The sequence below is a fragment of the Lepidochelys kempii genome, chromosome 2, assembly GCF_965140265.1.
Source record: "Lepidochelys kempii isolate rLepKem1 chromosome 2, rLepKem1.hap2, whole genome shotgun sequence".
NCBI classification, from domain to species: Eukaryota; Metazoa; Chordata; order Testudines; family Cheloniidae; genus Lepidochelys; species Lepidochelys kempii.
The window spans coordinates 75,568,561-75,586,690 of NC_133257.1; the positions used below are offsets into that span (position 1 = coordinate 75,568,561).

The following is an 18,130-nucleotide window of genomic DNA, read 5'->3' on the forward strand; positions in this document are numbered from 1 at the left end:
TTATAGACAAAGACTCGTGTTCTACAAACACAATGCATATGAGTAAACTGAAACAGAAATCAATGAGTTGTTTTAATAGTTAACTGTAACTGACCTTGTAAGTTACAGAATCTGAAATGAAATATTTCTTAACAGCATAACATACTGTAGTTGTTATCAGAAGTGAACCCGGAAAAAATACTTTTGGAAACCAACTCTATTATTCTGGAGTTTGGATAGCTTAAAATCTTTAGCAAGAGAAACACAATCATACTAGGAAAAATTTCTTTATTTTACCTTTTTTAAGTATCCTAACATGAATTTGTTTCTTTGCAAAAAATTCCGAACACTATTTGTGTATAAATAAGATAACTAATTTTATTTAACTGCTAAGCCTCAAATTTTCCAAATTGGATACTTAAATGGCCTGATTTCTGAAAGATGGTCACCCCTAACATATTCCATTGTCTTCAAAGGAAGTTGTGGGTGCTCAGCATCTCTGAAAATGAAAGAACTTTGATTTAGATGCCTAATACAAGCTAAGGTGTCTACCTTCAAGCACTTGAGTTGGAAACTTTCAAGCTGAGCCTGGAGACTAAGGCAGTAATTTTTTTTTTTAATGTGGTATTGCTATTATTTTCTGCACTTCCTTTTAGAATAAGTATGTCTATCAGATGAGTATACAGTATAATTTTTATTGTCAGTCTTGTTCATCAGAGATTGCACTGACACAAGGTAGCCTGATGTAATGACATGCTTTAAACAGGGATGAAATTCAATTTTTTGAAGATGTGTAAATAATACACATTAACAAGAGCAGTTTTACCATTGCTTTGCCTCTCAACCCCATCCAAGCAGACAAGCCAATCTTCCAGATCTGGGAAATATAACATCCTATTATATCTTAATTTTTGACCTGGTCTTGCACTGATGATTTTCATGTAGAAATTATTTTGTTTAATGTTGAAAAGCTTGTGTCTTACTTTGATTGTTTATTTATTCTGTGAGTACCTATTTATGCCTTTGCATTTACCAGTACAAATCCAAAATGCAAACTACTTACGTGGGAAGACAAACTAATAATAATAATAATAATATTTTATGGGTAAAAACCTTTGTAGTTTTCATGTATAAAAATATCTTGGCTAGAATGAAATTGTAGTACTTTCTTCCTTTTTAAAAAAAAATCATATATTTTTTTCTTTTCATAAGGGATGACCCATCTCTTCTGATTCAGAAACCATGAAGGCCTCATTCTGCTATCTCTTAGTCTGGTATAAATCTGGACTAACTCCACTGAAGTCAGTGGAATTACAAGTAGAGAAAACCAGTGTAAGTGAAATCAGAATCAGATCCTAATTGGTTAAATGACAGAGGATGAAATTGCAGGATGAAAAAAGTTAAACAAAATTACACATTTCCAAAGGTAAAATAAGGTGGTGCTTTGTATGTTAAATGCAGATTTGTGGTTCTCGCATTTCAGTGCAAAACCAGAGATTTCCATTCACTTGTTTAAATTTATTGTCTGTATTAACTCATTACCTGACAGAATCAGATCCTGAATTAGCAAGGAGTATGAATAGAATGAGCGGTGTTAAAAATCTGGAGCAAGGGTTTGACTCTGCAAAGGTTGGGCACTGTAGCCCCAGTTCAGCAAAGCTTGTGTGTGCTTAAGCTTTTTGTTCAGCACTGAACACTTTGCAGGGTCAATGAATAGTTCAGACAAAAAGATATACATTTGCAACACATGGTGCCTTTCATATAAAGATCTCAAAGGATGGTACACGTACATAGAGATATGATATGCAAGAAATGATAATTCAGTGTTAAGGTTTCACAGTTAAAAATAAAAAATGGCAGGGAATACAAGAGCGAAGGTCCCTGTGCCCAAATTAACTTGTCTATGTTTGACCCACATAATATTTTTTTAAAGCGGCAAAGAGTCCTGTGGCACCTTATAGACTATCAGACATATTGGAGCATGAGCTTTCGTGGGTGAATACTCACTTCGTTAGATGCAAGGTATTCACCCACGAAAGCTCATGCTCCAATACGTCTGTTAGTCTATAAGGTGCCACAGGACTCTTTGCCGCTTTTACAGATCCAGACTAACACGGCTACCCCTCTGAAGCATAATATTTTTTGTTTTTTTATTTGTTCTTCATAATGGGCCAAATCCTGAGGTCCTTATTTATGGCTGGATTATAGTCCAGGCTGTGTAGTTGTCAACAGACATAAGAGGAGACATCCCCAACAAGCCCCTTCATGGTCTCCCTGCTAGGTCTGTGTGCACATGAAAAGCAGATGTTGTGCTTTTGGTACCCCACAAAATAGATGTGTAGAAAATGGACAAAGTTTGGATTCTGCCCTGCATGCCTGGTAGTCCAACTGCGAAGGCACAGGGGAGGTGGCATAAGGAGCAAAGGCAGAATGGGAAAGACTCGTGCTTCTCTGCACTGCCCCTGGGGTACAACCACATTCTGCTCATTCCTTGCTCAGGCAAATTCCCATGGGGCTTTGGGTTCTAGTATGCAGTGGTGGTGATTCTGGCACCCTGAATATCTCAGTAGCTTTCTGAGCTATGGAAGCTGAAACTCCTGGTTCCACTGAGAGGAGTTGAGGGTGGGGGCATTTTTCCTGATAGAATGATCAGGCAGAACTATTGAGAACAAAGTCAGGAAGTTTCCAGCTCTATGTTGGAATAACCAATGCAGTGGAAGACTCAGACCCATGTTATTAACTAACTGGTGTTTGGCGAGGGTGCTGGAGAAAACAAAAAAAGCCACAGGATATTTAATGACTAAAAGTAGTCAGGACTAATCTTTGAAACAGATGTAAAATATGGCATCTCCAGCAATAGTGTCCTCTAATACCATTCTTCATTATCAAGTGGAAGTCCAGTTCACAATCCATAATGCCGTGTATGCACAGTCTGTAAGAAAGATATGACAGGAGAAATCTGTAACATCATCCAACATCTGCTTATATGCCTTTTTCCCCCAAAACCAATTTGCATGCCTACAATGTCAGAGTTTCCCAGTGGAATACGGGGTGTAAAATATTACCTCTTGAGTTGAAAATTATTTAACCGAGAGATTCTTCAGTGTTCAAGAATTCTGGTTGGTTGGTTTTAAAAGCAAAACCGTATGTTGTTTACCTGACTTAGCCTTTCTCCAATTTTATAGAATGTGAGCAGGAAAATGCAAAAAGGAGGAAACCTCACACTAATTAGATGATAATGAATACAGGTGCTATAACTGTTTAGTGAATTACACTAATATGTCTTCATAGCAAGCTGTGGGAATAGAGTCAAGGCCAATAGATTTTTTTGTTCGGTTTGGTTTGGTATTTTTTTAATGTTGTGTACATGTGTGTTGCGGAGGCGTGCCAAGACTCAAATTAAGGCAAATCTAAATGGGTTGTATAATTCTAGAGATGCTGTGTTAAGGCTACAACGAGCCAACAAGTACGTATTATGCGGCCTTGAGAAAATATACTGTACATCATTTCTGCTTTGTGAGTTTCTCAGTGGAAATACATTCAGTGCAGTATTGGGATGACAGGTTGTTTAGGTAGATACAAGGTACATTACAAGTCATATATAACTTGGCATACGGGGAAGGTTGTTATACAGCCACTTACTTGGCTGCCAGCCCAATAGGAGACCGGCATCAAATCTAACCTCTGGATTCCTGCACCTCTGGATGACTTCTTCTCTGAGGTGATTTTGCCCCCTCAGTTTCCAATGAGGGTGAGGTGGCTTATGGTGGTGTAAATTAAATTCCTCTGCAGCTTCCTAAATACTTAGTTACAGAGAGTCAGTGCAAACTTTGAGGCGGTGTGCCATACCATAGCTGCTGCAACATGTATATAGTAGTGCACATAGCCAAGGGGAATGAGACATGAGGGTGACAATGGAAACTCAAGGAGTAGTGAAATCAGTTCCATATAAATGGATGAGTGAAAATTCCATTCATTGAGGTATAATATCCTGAGTTGCTGACTCTTGGAGGTGAAGGCTCCTTGGCATATGACCGTGGCTGAGATGACAGAAGAAGACATGATCATGCTCAGATCCCCGGGGGTATGCAATAATAAAATGTTAAGGTTTTTTTTATAAAGGCAATTAAATTTTCATGCCAAGTTTCTATTTTAATTTAAGATTGAATGTTTAAAAACGTGCAAATAAAAATATACAGATTCTGAAATCTTCTTTGTCTTTTCATTGAGGAAAAAGTGTTTAAAATGTAGTCAGACATTCTGCAGCAGTAAATATCTGATATTTTCAATACAGATTACTCAATTTCCTTTTTCCTTGATGAACAGGGCTCCCTAAGCTTATTGTGGTTGTTCTCTGATTTATATGAGAAATGTGGCTGCTGGGATTTGCTTTTGTCAGCATCCCCTCCCCCACCTCTGGAAACCTTAGTGCTTCAAACACTGATGCTGTGCTGCGGTGTGCATGTGCGTGTAAGAGAGAGTGAGTGTCTAATCTTAAAAGAAATAGTATATGGATAATAAATAGGAAAACAAAAGTTGAAGGACTTGGCTTGTGACTTCATTTTTCTTTTTTACAGTGAGATATTAGTGCAGACTAAGCATAGGCTACCATTTATGAACATTTAGTGGTTTAAAGACAGCTATGTTGCATTTAAAATCAGCAATTTAACATAACTAGGAATGGCAGCTTCATTAAATAACACCGTGATCTTCCAACCATATTCTTAACTAGTAATCTCCCTGTAGCAAAGCACATAGATAATCAACATCCCAGCCTGTCAGTAAACTTGTTGGGGAATTAAATCCTAGAGGAAGAATCCCGTAGCCCTGGAGGAAGGCTGAGTGCATGTTTCACTGTCGTCTTTTCGGCTCATCTCAGTAGTCCCATTGCTAGAATGTGCTCAGTTGTCATAGCAACACCATCTCCTGCTTCATACAGGAAAGATTAGCTCTTACTGTGCAGTGGAGAGAATTTAGGGGAAGTCAAGCTAATCCCTGGGTGCACTGTGAGAGAAAGGTTGGACCTCGCCTGAGGGATGCTGTATCTGCAATGATAGAATTGGCCTGCCACAGACACTGGTATTTAAGTTGAAGAGCAGAATTCACAGTAAGTGTTGGCTCCTCCAGAGTGGAATATCGAATGAGGTTTTCTAAGTCTTGTTGAAGACTGTCCCATGCCAACAGTGGAATGACAGCAGGAGGCTGTGTCTGGAATAGCAATATGTTTTGCTAGTTGAGGTGGTATTTCAAATGTGGATGCAAAGCTTTAGCTCTTTAGAAAACTAGGGGGTCAATTTTTAAAACCTTGATATGCACACCTAAAAACCGTAAGCATGTCTCACTTGGTGAGCAAAACTGGACAAGTGATGAAGAGCATGCCTTACAAATTTTAGTGAGCGTGCAGTTGTGTATGCAATATACTGCACACTTAAGAATTCCTGTGTGCTGAAAAATAAGTGGGAAAGCGTGAGGATACCTATTTGTGCTACTACAATCCTCAACTGCAAAAATGCTGAACTATGCATTTTAAGCATGAAAATTTAGAAAGAATGTTTCAACAATGATTTGTGTTCTTCATTTAAAACCTGCACAGAAAAATAAAAAGTTTATTAAATGGATAATCACATTATAATACCAGCTTTTCTTTGAGGAAGAGTTAAAACTATTTTTTTTATTTAGCTTACTTTATGTGATGCTGTTATGATTTGACATGATACAACGTGGGAAATGTGGCTGTATCTCTGTATTTTGCTGGATAGAAAGGGTGTATTTTAATTGTTCCATCGTCTGCTTTTTTTGGTGTTCTAGCTTTTCTTTTATGTGGTCCTGTCTTCCACTTTTAGTAGATGCTTAAGTCTTCTAGTTTTTTAAGTTATGAAGGTTGTAATAAACTCTGAAATGTCTGGTGTTGACATTTATTTATGCTGTCAATTTTCTCTCAAAGTGTATTTTTGTGGGCATAGTTTATTTATTTATTAGCAAGTCTACAGAATATGAATGTTCCAATTATTCAACATATGGATTGTTCACATTGTATGTAATAAAATTTCATGTTGATTTTTGACTTAAAAGTTCTGGTTATTTTGAAATCTACAAAAACTTTAATTCAAAACAAATACATATATACTATTTTTTCTCCCGCATTTCTCTTCTTTTCTTATTAATGAGAGGACTTCATTGTAATGAACAATAGTAATATAGCACACTTTTGAGAAAGATTTTCTTAACATTTATTAAAAATTACTCTGATGTGGAAGAACTGTTTACAATTTCTAAAAAGTAGATATTTCCATACATCTAAAATATTTTGTTTTTTGCAAAAACTCAGTTTACACACACAGTCTATTTAATGAAACAGCCTGTTTCCACTTTTTACGGCAAACAATGTAGACCTCGGTGTGTTGTCATGCCAGAGACCTGAGTCCCCTCACCCAGGGGAGGAGATGAAGGGTCTTCAGAAATGTTATGCCCTCTGCCAGTGGTGCTCAGAAGGTGGCAGACTTGAGCCCTGATTTGGTTAATGAAACAGCTTTTCTCTCTACAAACACCTTCTCTTGGCTATTTTATAGTAAGAGTAATAACATTGCTACTCCGGGAGGACATTTGTTGTCCATTCAGATAAGCGCATCAATAGTATATATCTACTACAAAGAGAGGAATTTAGGAATAAACAAGGGAAAAGTACTAAAGCATTAGACCGCTATCCAGGCTGGCCTTTGAGTCACAGCCAGACATAGTGATGAGGAACCCACACAAATGCCAGGCAGAGAAGGGATGTTGAAAGAGAGGATTAGAGAAAGTCTAATGCACAAGTTTTAACTGGAAAGAGCTCACAGAAATTAATGCTAATTCAATTCAATTTAAAATGGAAGTATTTATTTTTCAAAAATCCTATAAAATTGAGAAACACAAGGAAGTATTTATCAGAGAACTTATTGCATGCTTTCACTCTGTACTTATCTGTGTATTGAAATATTGAGACAGACAAAGTAGGTGAGGTAATATCTTTTATTGGACCAACTTCTGTTGGTGGAAGAGACAAACTGTCGAGCTACACAGAGCTCTTCTTCGAACCTGAAGCTCTACACAGAGCTCAAAAGCTTATGTCTTTGGCCAACAGAAGTTGATTCAATAAAATATACTATCTCACCTACCTTGTCTTTTCTCATATCCTGGGACCAATGTGACTACAACACTTCAAACAACATACTGAAATATTTGCCACTTAACATAGCTGTCTGTAGATTTACAAAAATTGTAGACCCTTAATGGCGTGAATGTAGCAGATGTGTCTCTTTGTTTAATAGAAGGTAAATAATTTGTTGGAATTTCTTTCATGCTGAGATCATGTGTCTTTCTTTAACCTCTCTGTGGGACATGGCTGAGTGAATTTTTGCTGGATTGGTATTTCAGAGAGCTTTTAAAGGCAACTATTTTCTCTTATGAGCTTTATATTGAGTTAGTCTTCTGAATTCTCTCTGTACCCTTTTCAGAAAGTTGGCTATAATATTTTTCAGGACTGATTATCGTGGCTGTTGAATTTGTCTGATTTTTCTTGTAGCTGCACTAAGGGAGTTGGGTTTCAAGTTTTTATTTCTACACACACTTTAGTAAGTGCGTGAGTGGAGCTTCTTGCATGAGTAAGGTACTGGTTAAAATAAATCTGGGTGCCTGAATAAGTCCCAAAGTATCCAAAACAGGTACACATGCAGCACTCTCCCTTACAGAGATTCCGCATATAGTGTTCTTGACGAATCTTCACATAGATTTCTTCTCCCAAAGCACTGGTCAGGAGTTTTCAGTCATTGTTTTTTCAAGGGGCAGTGCTGTTTCCACAAAAATCAAAATTTGTCATGAGAAGCTTAACTTTTTCTGAAATCTTTCAATTTTCTGTCAGGAAAACCAAAACAAAATATTTCATTTTTTGGTCAGGTTGAGCCAAATAAAAATGTTTCAGACCAGTTGGACCTTAATCTCTGCCCGCTTGAGTTGTTGTGGTGCCACACAGGAGTTGTAAGGTCAAGAGATTATAGAACTAATTAATAGGAATTTATTATTTCTTTTTTTCTCTTTTTTTGAAATTTGTCTAATTTATTTAAAAAGCTCACACAGCACAGCCTCCACTTCCATCCTAATCCTACTTTTATTGAAGTCAGTGGATGCTTGGTTTCCGTGTTTCATATGGATCCCCTTGCAGGGAAACATACCTAAGAGATTCTGCACCTCCAGGGCTGACAAGGGGTAGGAAAGGGGAACAATTGAACTAAAGCCCCAAGATCAGGGCCCATTCCCCCAAAATGTCTGTAATGTCTGTGAAAATAAAATGAAATAGGAGGGGGAGGACCCCCATGAACATGATATATCGAGGCTGCAAATTTCTCTCAACAGACCTGTGTACCTCCCAGGCACCTCATAGGACTTGCATCTTAGCATCCATAAATATGATAAAATCATAAATCTTGCAGTGTCCTAGCAGGAATCTCATTACAGTGATAGCACGAATCATGAGATATCACAGTTCATAGCTTTTACTACCCTTCTGCCACAATGCAGCTGGGTCTTTTAATCCGATATTTATCACTTGCATGTTGGGGATCTTGTTTCACAGTTGTGAGGCGCTGTATCTCTTTATGTTTTTGCATTTCTTGAAATCTTCTGAAATGTGTTTAAGGAACATATATTCAAAGGAACCTGAGCTGGGCAGAGTTGAGGAGAGAGTTCACAAGTAAAAGGGGCCCGCTATCTAAGAATTTGTATATCTATAGCAGAAGCAGAGTTTTGTTTTATTAGCTTTTGAGACATAAACTCAGAGCCTTTTCAATAGTGTCTCTGTTCTTGTCATTTAAATATGTCCACATGTAGTTTTAAAGAATATTTTTCTTTCAAAATTTTAGGCTTAAAATTTTCCCTAATTTTAAAATAGTGGTAGTCAAACGTGGGAAATGCTGATTATAATTTACTATTTTAAATCTGCTTATCTATTATCCTCTTCCCTCACTAGCCAAAAAAATGTAAAATTCAATTGCCTCTAACTTTGTGTGCAGTATATTTAGTGTAGTAGGCAAAATTCTTTCCCTAGCAGCCTTCATTTGGCTCCCATTAATTGCAGTGGGATTATGAACAAGTATCTAAAGGCACATTTTGGCTTGGCCCCATGTTTTCTCCTGGCTGGCTTTGCAGCAGTTAATTTTAAAAAAACCTATTGTCAGAGCTGTGCTGCTGGCCTCATGTTTCTATATGAGGGGAAGTGGTTATTGTTAAACAAAACAGATACGTTGATTTTCAGTACTGCAAAAGACATGGCGGGAAAAGTGAAAAGGTTTTTCTGGGCACTTCTTTGGATCTCCCTTTCAAAAGGCAGTGAAGATCCCAAACTCTCTCTCTTGTTTGGCAGACCTATCAGGAAAGGGCTAGGGTTGTTCTTTGGACTTGCAACTACATTAGTTGTCAGAATTCTGTGTTGTGGTGCTTTAGGGAACTGAAGCATTTCATAGATTCATAGATATTAAGGTCAGAAGGGACCATTATGATCGTCTAGTCTGACCTCCTGCACAATGCAGGCCACAGAATCTCACCCACCCACTCTTGCGATAAACCTCTCATCTATCTCTGAGCTACTGAAGTCCTCAAATCATGGTTTAAAGACTTCAAGGAGCAGAGAATCCTCCAGCAAGTGACCCGTGCCCCATGCTACAGAGGAAGGCGAAAAACCTCCAGGGCCTCTTCCAATCTGCCCTGGAGGAAAATTCCTTCCCGACCCCAATATGGCGATCAGCTGAACACTGAGCATATGGGCAAGATTCACCAGCCAGATACCCAGGAAATAATTCTCTGTAGTAACTCAGATCCCACCCCATCTAACATCCCATCACAGGCCATTGGGCCTATTTACCATGAATATTTAAAGGTCAATTAATTGCCAAAATCATGTTATGCCATCATACCATCTCCTCCATAAACTTATTGAGTTTAATCTTAAAGCCAGATAGGTCTTTTGCCCCCACTTTTTCCCTTGGAAGGCTATTCCAAAACTTCACTCCTCTGTGGTTAGAAACCTTCGTCTAATTTCAAGTCTAAACTTCCCGATGACCAGTTTATATCCATTTGTTGTTGTGTCCACATTGGTACTGAGCTTAAATAATTCCTCTCCCTCTCCGGTATTTATCCCTCTGATATATTTATAGACAGCAATGAGATCTCCCCTCAACCTTCTTTTGGTTAGACTAAACAAGCCAAGCTCCTTGAGTCTCCTTTCATTCCTCAGATCATCCTAGTAGCCTTCTCTGTACCTGTTCCAGTTTGAATTCATCCTTTTTAAACATGGGAGACCAGAACTTCACACAGTATTCCAGGTGAGGTCTCACCAGTGCCTTGTATAACGGTACGAAAACCTCCTTATCTCTACTGGAAATACCTTGCCTGATACATCCCAAGACCACATTAGCTTTTTTCACGGCCATATATCACATTGGCGGCTCATAGTAATCCTGTGATCAACCAATACTCCAAGGTCCTTCTCCTCCTCCATTACTTCTAATTGATGTGTCCCCAGTTTATAACTAAAATTCTTATTAATCCCTAAATACATGACCTTACACTTCTCACTATTAAATGTCATCCTATTATTATTACTCCAGTTTACAAGGTCATCCAGATCTTCCTGTATGATATCCCGGTCTGTCTCTCAATTGGCAATACCTCCCAGCTTTGTATCATCCGCAAACTTTATTAGCACACTCCCATTTTTGTACCAAGGTCAGTAATAAAAAGATTAAATAAGATTAGTCCCAAAACCGATCCCTGAGGAACTCCACTGGTAACCTCCCTCCAGCCTGACAGTTCACCTTTCAGTATGACCAGCTGTAATCTCCCTATTAACCAATTCCTTATCCACCTTTCAATTTTCATATTGATCCCCATCTTTTCCAATTTAACTAATAATTCACCATGTGGCATGGTATCAAATGCCTTACTGAAATCTAGGTAAATTAGATCCACTGCATTTCCTTTGTGTAAAAAATCTGTTACTTTCTCAAAGAAGGAGATCAGGCTGGTTTGGCACGATCTACCTTTTGTAAAACCATGTTGTATTTTGTCCCATTTACCATTGACCTCAATGTCCTTAACTACTTTCTCCTTCAAAATTTTTTCCAAGACCTTGCATACTACAGATGTCAAACTAAGAGGCCTGTAGTTACCCGGATCACTTTTTTTTCCTTTCTTAAAAATAGGAAGTATGTTAGCAATTCTCCAATCATATGGTACAACCCCTGAGTTTACAGATTCATTAAAAATTCTTGCTAATGGGCTTGCAATTTCATGTGCCATTTCCTTTAATATTCTTGGATGAAGATTATCTGGGCCCCCCAATTTAGTCCCATTAAGCTGTTTGAGTTTTGTTTCTTCCTCAGATATGGTAATATCTACCTCCATATCCTCATTCTCATTTGTCATGCTACCATAATCCCTAAGATCCTCATTAGCCTTATTAAAGACTGAGGCAAAGTATTTGTTTAGATATTGGGCCATGCCTAGATTATCCTTAACCTCCACTCCATCCTCAGTGTTTAGTGGTCCCACTTCTTCTTTCTTTGTTTTCTTCTTATTTATATGGCTATAGAACCTTTTACTATTGGTTTTAATTCCCTTTGCAAGGTCCAACTCTACTTGACTTTTAGCCTGAGGCCATTTTTGGGGACACAGAAGCCTGGTAGTTGTAATGGAAAAGAGGCTGCTGCTTCTTGGCTTGCAACAATAAACTTTCCATTTCTACTCACCCCTCACAATCAAAGATTCATCTTGGATAGGAATAGGCCATGTTGGAATATGGTGGTTTCTCTTTTTTCCCTTCCCAAAAGAATGTTCCACCTTGCGACTGACACGTGTCAGGAGAAGAAATGTAGGTTAGTCATTTTGAGCTGGTAATCTTTGTTTGCACAGGGGTTTAATTACTCATTGCATTATTTTCTCCATGCAGCCCTCTAGCATCTGGTCACAGTTTGACTCAGTAGTTTACTAAATTGTTGTTTATCTAATCAGTGTGGGTTAATGTATAATGTGTTACCTGCATGGGATGTGGATGAAAGGCAGCACTGGCATTTTATGTATATTATTGGGCATCACACATAAACTGACATGTAGGCCAACCTTCATGTTATCCAATTCTTTAAGTGAAAATGGCTTTTCAGATTTAAAAAAAAAAATCCCCCAAACCCAACATATGTAGTGAAATTTTATGCATACACTATATGCTCTAGTAATTTTGCAGGATAATGCCATTAAGTCTAAATTTGATTTAAATCATCTAAGCTTAAATTTGTTTTCAGCATAACTCTGCTACCCAGGGCCGGCTCCAAGCACCCAGCGAACCAAGCAGGTGCCTGGGGCGGTAAATATAAAGGGGCGGCAGGACGTTGGGCTCTGGGGCGGCAATCCGCCCTCGGCAGTGGTGGGAATTCGGCGGCGGGCAGGATTCCGTTCAGCAAGTGGGTTTTGTTTTGTTTTGTTTTTGCCGCTTGGGGTGCCAAAAACGCTGGAGCCGGCCCTGTTGCTACCAGTGCCAAGAAACAGCTTAGCTTCTAGTCATAGTGCTGCATCATAGTCTCCTATAGCAGCAGCTGCATTACTGTGCTTTGCAGGTATTCAAGTAATCAGAGTCTCCAGAGATTGCAGCATTTCAATGGTAAATCCATTTGAGGAAATAGTCTGTTCTCATTCAAAAAATCTGGTGACTGTTTCCACAGAAAGACTAGACTTTCCCCACTGCATTAGTTTTGGCCAGTCTTCTGATATGCTTTCACCCAAACTCAAACTATCCAAGATTGTTCTAAACACTTGTGGGGCCATACCTTGCTGTTAATGAGGTAAGGAAAGAAAGAAGCATTTCCAAAATTTCTAAAAAGTTCCTTGGACCTGCCAATTGTCTCTCAGAATATCCTCATACGATGGACCACCAGGAAATGGCTACTGCTCAAAATGTCCACACAAATAAACAAACATTTCTCCAAAGGGTTTGGTTGACATCTGTGGCATTGCTTGTCTGCATCTCACATAATTTTTTTTAGTATTCATCAGCCTGCCATACTCATTTCATCAATGATAATAAAATTATAATTTTCCAAATTGCTTTATAACTTTTGAGGTGATTCACTGTCTAGCTCTTAAATTTTTATTGATCCCAGCATGCAGAGCAGAATGAATAGTGGCTTCTGAAACATTTACAGCTGCAGCACCAGTTGATACAATCAGTAAAATTCTTTCAGACTGAAATTCACTGTTCAAAGTGCAAGTAATAGACTTGATCACAGTGCTTTTACTGCTCCCAGCTTTCCCTGGGATTATGATTTTTTTTGTCTCATTGGTTATATTACTATTTGCTACTGCAGTAAATCTAAAATCTACTTTTTTTTGCAGAAAAAAAATCACATTTGGCATTTCATATTGTTGAGAATTATCATTTGTTTTTGCTGTAGGTGTAAAAAATCAAAAGTCACCCTAATTGTTGTCATCATTGTAAGCGGTTCTCCAGTCATAACTGAGATCTATATACCATGCATTCCAGTTTCAGCACGCCCAGCTAGTCCATTTAGTCCCATATCGGAAACAGCCAGCCATTCATGAAGAAAAGGATTTTCCTCAATACCAACTGTATTTATCCTTGACTGCTGGAATTTCTAACAACTGGAGCGCTTGCTAAACTTTTGTCTTGAAATTATCTTTCCATGTAGGGAATCTGTTTGCCATTTCCTCTAAGTTTCACCACAGTACCTTCAAAACGACTTATTGCCAATAATAATTATTCTGCTCCTTATTTTCACTTGGTTTAACGTACAAAAAATCTGACCTCATCAGGTGTTCCTTCATTTAGCCCAGCTTTGTCCTTTTTTAATATTTTGAGAACAATTTTCTTGCATTCAGTTGGATTATTTTCCAAATCTGGATTCTGTGGATAAAATTCTCGGCTTTCTGTGTGGATTGCTAGTGACTGTTCTGAGTGAGCATTAACTGATTCAAATATCCTGCTGTAATGACAGGACGGCCAGCTCATTGAAATGTTACTTGGGCTAAGTAGTCTTGTTCCTAGCCAGTTTCATGGGGCGGGGGGGGGGGGGGGGGAGAATGGTACTGCAGTTTTTGTAATATCACCATCTATTATATCATTGCTTAGAACATTTCCAAACAATTGCTTTAGGGCTCTTGACCCGAACTCCCCTTTTATTCATATTAGTTATGTATAAGTGGATACAGCATCAGTGGACAGGATGCACTGTGTATTAGTGTTGGCTTGTCAATAATGTTCATATACAAATCTATTGTGCCAGTTCATCACAGAATCATTTCTTGGAGTTTTACGTTGCCACTTGCCTTCAGTCTTGACCAGGTATCTTGTAAGTGAAAGGGGAACTTACAGTATAACTCTTCATTACTGATTTTTTTTCCTTATAGATGGGCATGCCATTGGCAACAATTATAAGCTGTATGTAAACTTTTTCATGACACTTTATTTCTGAATAATATCACTTACATGCATGCATGACAGCTTCTGGAATGTCAACATGAAGATGCATTGTCATCAGTGTTGCTCAAATATTTTGCTTTCATTGACCACTCTTCTTAGTCAGCGCTATCAAGCAGAGAAACATTGAGTGCTTCCTTGATCCACAACAAAGATATGGGGACTTCTAGTCTTGAAAGTTGGTGTGATACAAGATTCCTTAACAATGATTTATTTTTAAAGAAATCAGGTTGATCTTGGGAGAACTATGAAAAAATGGATATTTGTTAAAGAGTTTTGAAATCCTTCTGCTTGCTACATTTTCTGGCATTGCTAAGTATTCTGTTTCTGGATCTACCATTAAATATCATTCAGGCCAGTGCAAGTCAGCTGCACTTAACATGAAGAACAGTGTCAGATGTCCCAAAAAATTGCACCATCTGCAAGAGCTCACTGCAAAGTGTGTGCCAGTAGGTGTCAGTACCCCACAGAGAGCAATTGTAAAACATTTGTTTTTTTTTTCCACCTGTGGGCTGTGCTTTCAGTCTTTTTTTTTAACTTATATATGTGTAACCCTTCTGCCCGTCAGAGTTGGCAGCAACAAGGGCCGGGTTCAATATCTAGGGGATCCATTCGAATAACACAATGCAAACCGGCTCGAGCCCCCACCCAGTGACCTGGGACAAATATATACCACCCCCGCTGGGCGCCTCCAAGAGGCAATACTTCCCCTCTCGCAAGCACATAGTCTGAGTGTAGCAAAAGCCTTTTAATAACAGAGAGAAACAATGTGGCATTATGTTGGGGAAACACCACCAACAGGATTCATAACACAACCCATGAGCAAAAAAAAAACCCACCCCAAGCAAATTGGGGCATGCCCTTTTCCCTTTGATTCTTGAGTCCAGCAACCCCAAATCACCCAAAGTCCCAAAAGTCCAATGCCCCAAAAGTCTCTGTCCCTGGTCAGGGCAGCCCCAGAGTTCGAAAGTTTCTCTGCAGAGCTTTACCTCCCAACCTGGGTGGAAATGGGACGGGGGTAAGAGGCACCTTACATGATCTGAAGCTGACCGCCCCATAGCTCCATAGCAGCGCTCCGCTCCGCCAGCCGCCCCACAAACTCCTTCGCTCAGCTGTGCTCCGCTCTGCCAGCTGCCCCATGAACTCCTTCGCTCAGCTGCTCTCTGCTCTGCCAGCCGCCCCACGAACTCCTTCACTCAGCTCCACGGCCCACAAGCAGCTCCTGCCATCCACAAACTGCTCCGTGTCGAACTGCTTCACCAGCCGTCCCGCAAACTGCTCCACAATATATCTTCAGGCTCCCCCACTACTTAACACAACACTCAGTGATTTCAGCTCTTAGGTGAATTCAGCTTGTAGTAGGGGAGCCCCAGTGCTGGTGCACTGTCAGCCCAAAATGAGCTCAGCAGCCTATAACTAGACTTCTAATGAAATCAAAATTAGCTCTGATATTCCACAGTGAAGAGAGGAGGAAGTGCAATTAGCATGTAAGGCCCTCACCAAGGGGCCCATGCCACCAAGTATTAATACTTGTCCCCAACCTCTCTCTATTCACACAGTTTTGGAACCCATGACCCTTGCCTAGCGAGTGCTACTTAGTTGATGGTGAATCCCTCCATCATAACAAAAGGCCACATACAGTTCCAAGCACAGTTCCCATAATCAGGGTAATAACAATTTATTCTTCCCGCCCCAATAACAGAGACACTGGGGATCCCACAGCAGCCAAAGTGACCATTTGGGCAGCTATGGTCTCATTCTAGGCGTGGTGGGTGTGCCTATGCAAATGAGATCGGCCCCTGAAGTTCTTTTCCACAACTTGCCACACCTCACCACCAAATGTCAGGGTGGAGCTCATCCTGACACTGCTTACATCTGTTTACACTATTTAATCCATTCCTTTGTACTCTCACTGTTCCCTGCTGAAGTGTGGTCCATCTCTTTAAAACATCAAATATTTGAAATAGTAGATGGATTGACAATCTTAACTCTGGGTGAGCATAAATCCACAGCTTTGGTAGGAAATAGCGTTATAAATGCCATAGCAAAGCATCCAGTAATCTTAAGCTCAATGATGGGATCTATGGAAACTTCTGGCCATGGTATCTGCTCATTATTTATTGGTTCTTTTTACCAATAGAGCATCCAAAGCTGCTCTGTGCTTCTAATTTTGATACATTTGAAGTAGGTAGGTGATCAAATGCATCACTATCTTCAGGTAGCTGCAATAAATTGTTCTCTTTGGGTTCTAAATAGCTGTCAAAAATGTTATTTCTCTAAATACAAAAGAGCCTTTTTGCTCTTTGCAAATTAACTTGGAAGTCAATGTGTACATCTACTAACTCCAATGACTAGGTTGTGGGCGGTCACTCCTAGTGGTTGGTGCCAGAGTCACTCCTAGCTGTTGAAGCTAAGGGTCAAAACTGAAGACCGTATCAAGTACTGAGCCAGAGACCGGCATCAGGTGCCTGGCCAGGGCTCAGAGCCGCAGCCTGGCATCAGGTGCCTGGAGCAGGGCAGGACAGCAGGAACTTGGAGTAGACAGGAGCCTGGGATAGGAGGACAAGAACCAAGAATAGTGGGGGAAGCAGGAACAAGGAGCAGGCAGGAATGCAGAGCTCAGGAGTCAGGTAAGCGGGAGGGGGCATGTAGTAGCAGCCAGCCTGGGATTCCTTTAGTTGCTTGGACAACTTCCTGTTGTTGCTTCCTAGTTGAAATAGAGTCTCTCAGCCAATCGGGGTGATGGATGTTTCCACCGATCAGGAGCTTTGGGGGTGGCGCCCTCTGCAAGCTAACCCTTCTCTGGCCATCTTCCTAGCTACTCAGGTGAGCTGCTGCGTGGTGGTTGTGGCCTTGGTGCTGCCTGGGGATCTGTGGGACCAAGTTCGAGGCCCATGGTCCTTCACACTGATTTTGGAAAGATAACGTGCAAGAACCAAAAACAGAGGGAGACAAAGCAGGCTGCTCTCTAAGGCAGAGACGCACAACTCACATCATCTTGATCTAATCTGGCTCTTGCCAGACTGACTCCACACACTTTCCTGCAGAGACCCCTAGCTTGCAAGCAGGACCAGGTAAGTCCCCCCCCCCCACCACCATACACTCTGAAAGCAAAAGTTTGCAGTTCCAACACAGTCCTCAATAATCGTACACCAATACTACTGGGTACACTCTGGCGATCAGCAGTTCTTCAACCAAGGTTAGATTACTTTGGTCAGGAGGCTGTAGTCTGAGATCCATGTTATTTTTAGTAGGAAAAAATAATACTTATTCTCCACTGATTATAAATACCATCACTTTTGACAATCCCTATATCTCTTGTGACAGTTGTGGTATTTGTACCATGTTAGAGGTTTTTGATGCTGATCAGAGAGAGACCAATCAGTACCAAAACCTTTTTGATTTGGTTTATGACACTGTCTGTCCGCTTGCAATCATAATCAATGCACTGGTGAGATGTCCATGGTTCAGTATTTAACTGGTATGCTTTCTGGGATGGCAGTCTATTTTCATGTTTTAGCCTTTGTAGATGTGTACTGTTTTTTGTATTGTTTTTGGCATGATATAGTCACTCTACAGTAAAATTCAAAAATGTAACAGATGCGATTTTCAAAAGTTATGTTACAGCCCGACAAA

The 18,130-nt window shown here is 39.8% G+C and overlaps 1 protein-coding gene across 6 annotated transcripts in view; it reads left to right on the forward strand.

The window, feature by feature from the left end:
- NOL4 (nucleolar protein 4) overlaps window positions 1-18,130 on the forward strand; it is a 255,887-nt gene that overhangs the window by 116,659 nt on the left and 121,098 nt on the right. The window contains exon 1 of one of the 6 annotated variants that reach the window (XM_073331288.1): window positions 4,995-5,086. The exons of the other annotated variants lie outside the window; for them this stretch is intronic. The gene's annotated coding sequence lies outside the window, so the exon portion shown is untranslated. Of the gene's footprint in view, window positions 1-4,994; window positions 5,087-18,130 lie in introns of those variants that run through there. 6 annotated transcript variants of the gene reach the window in all.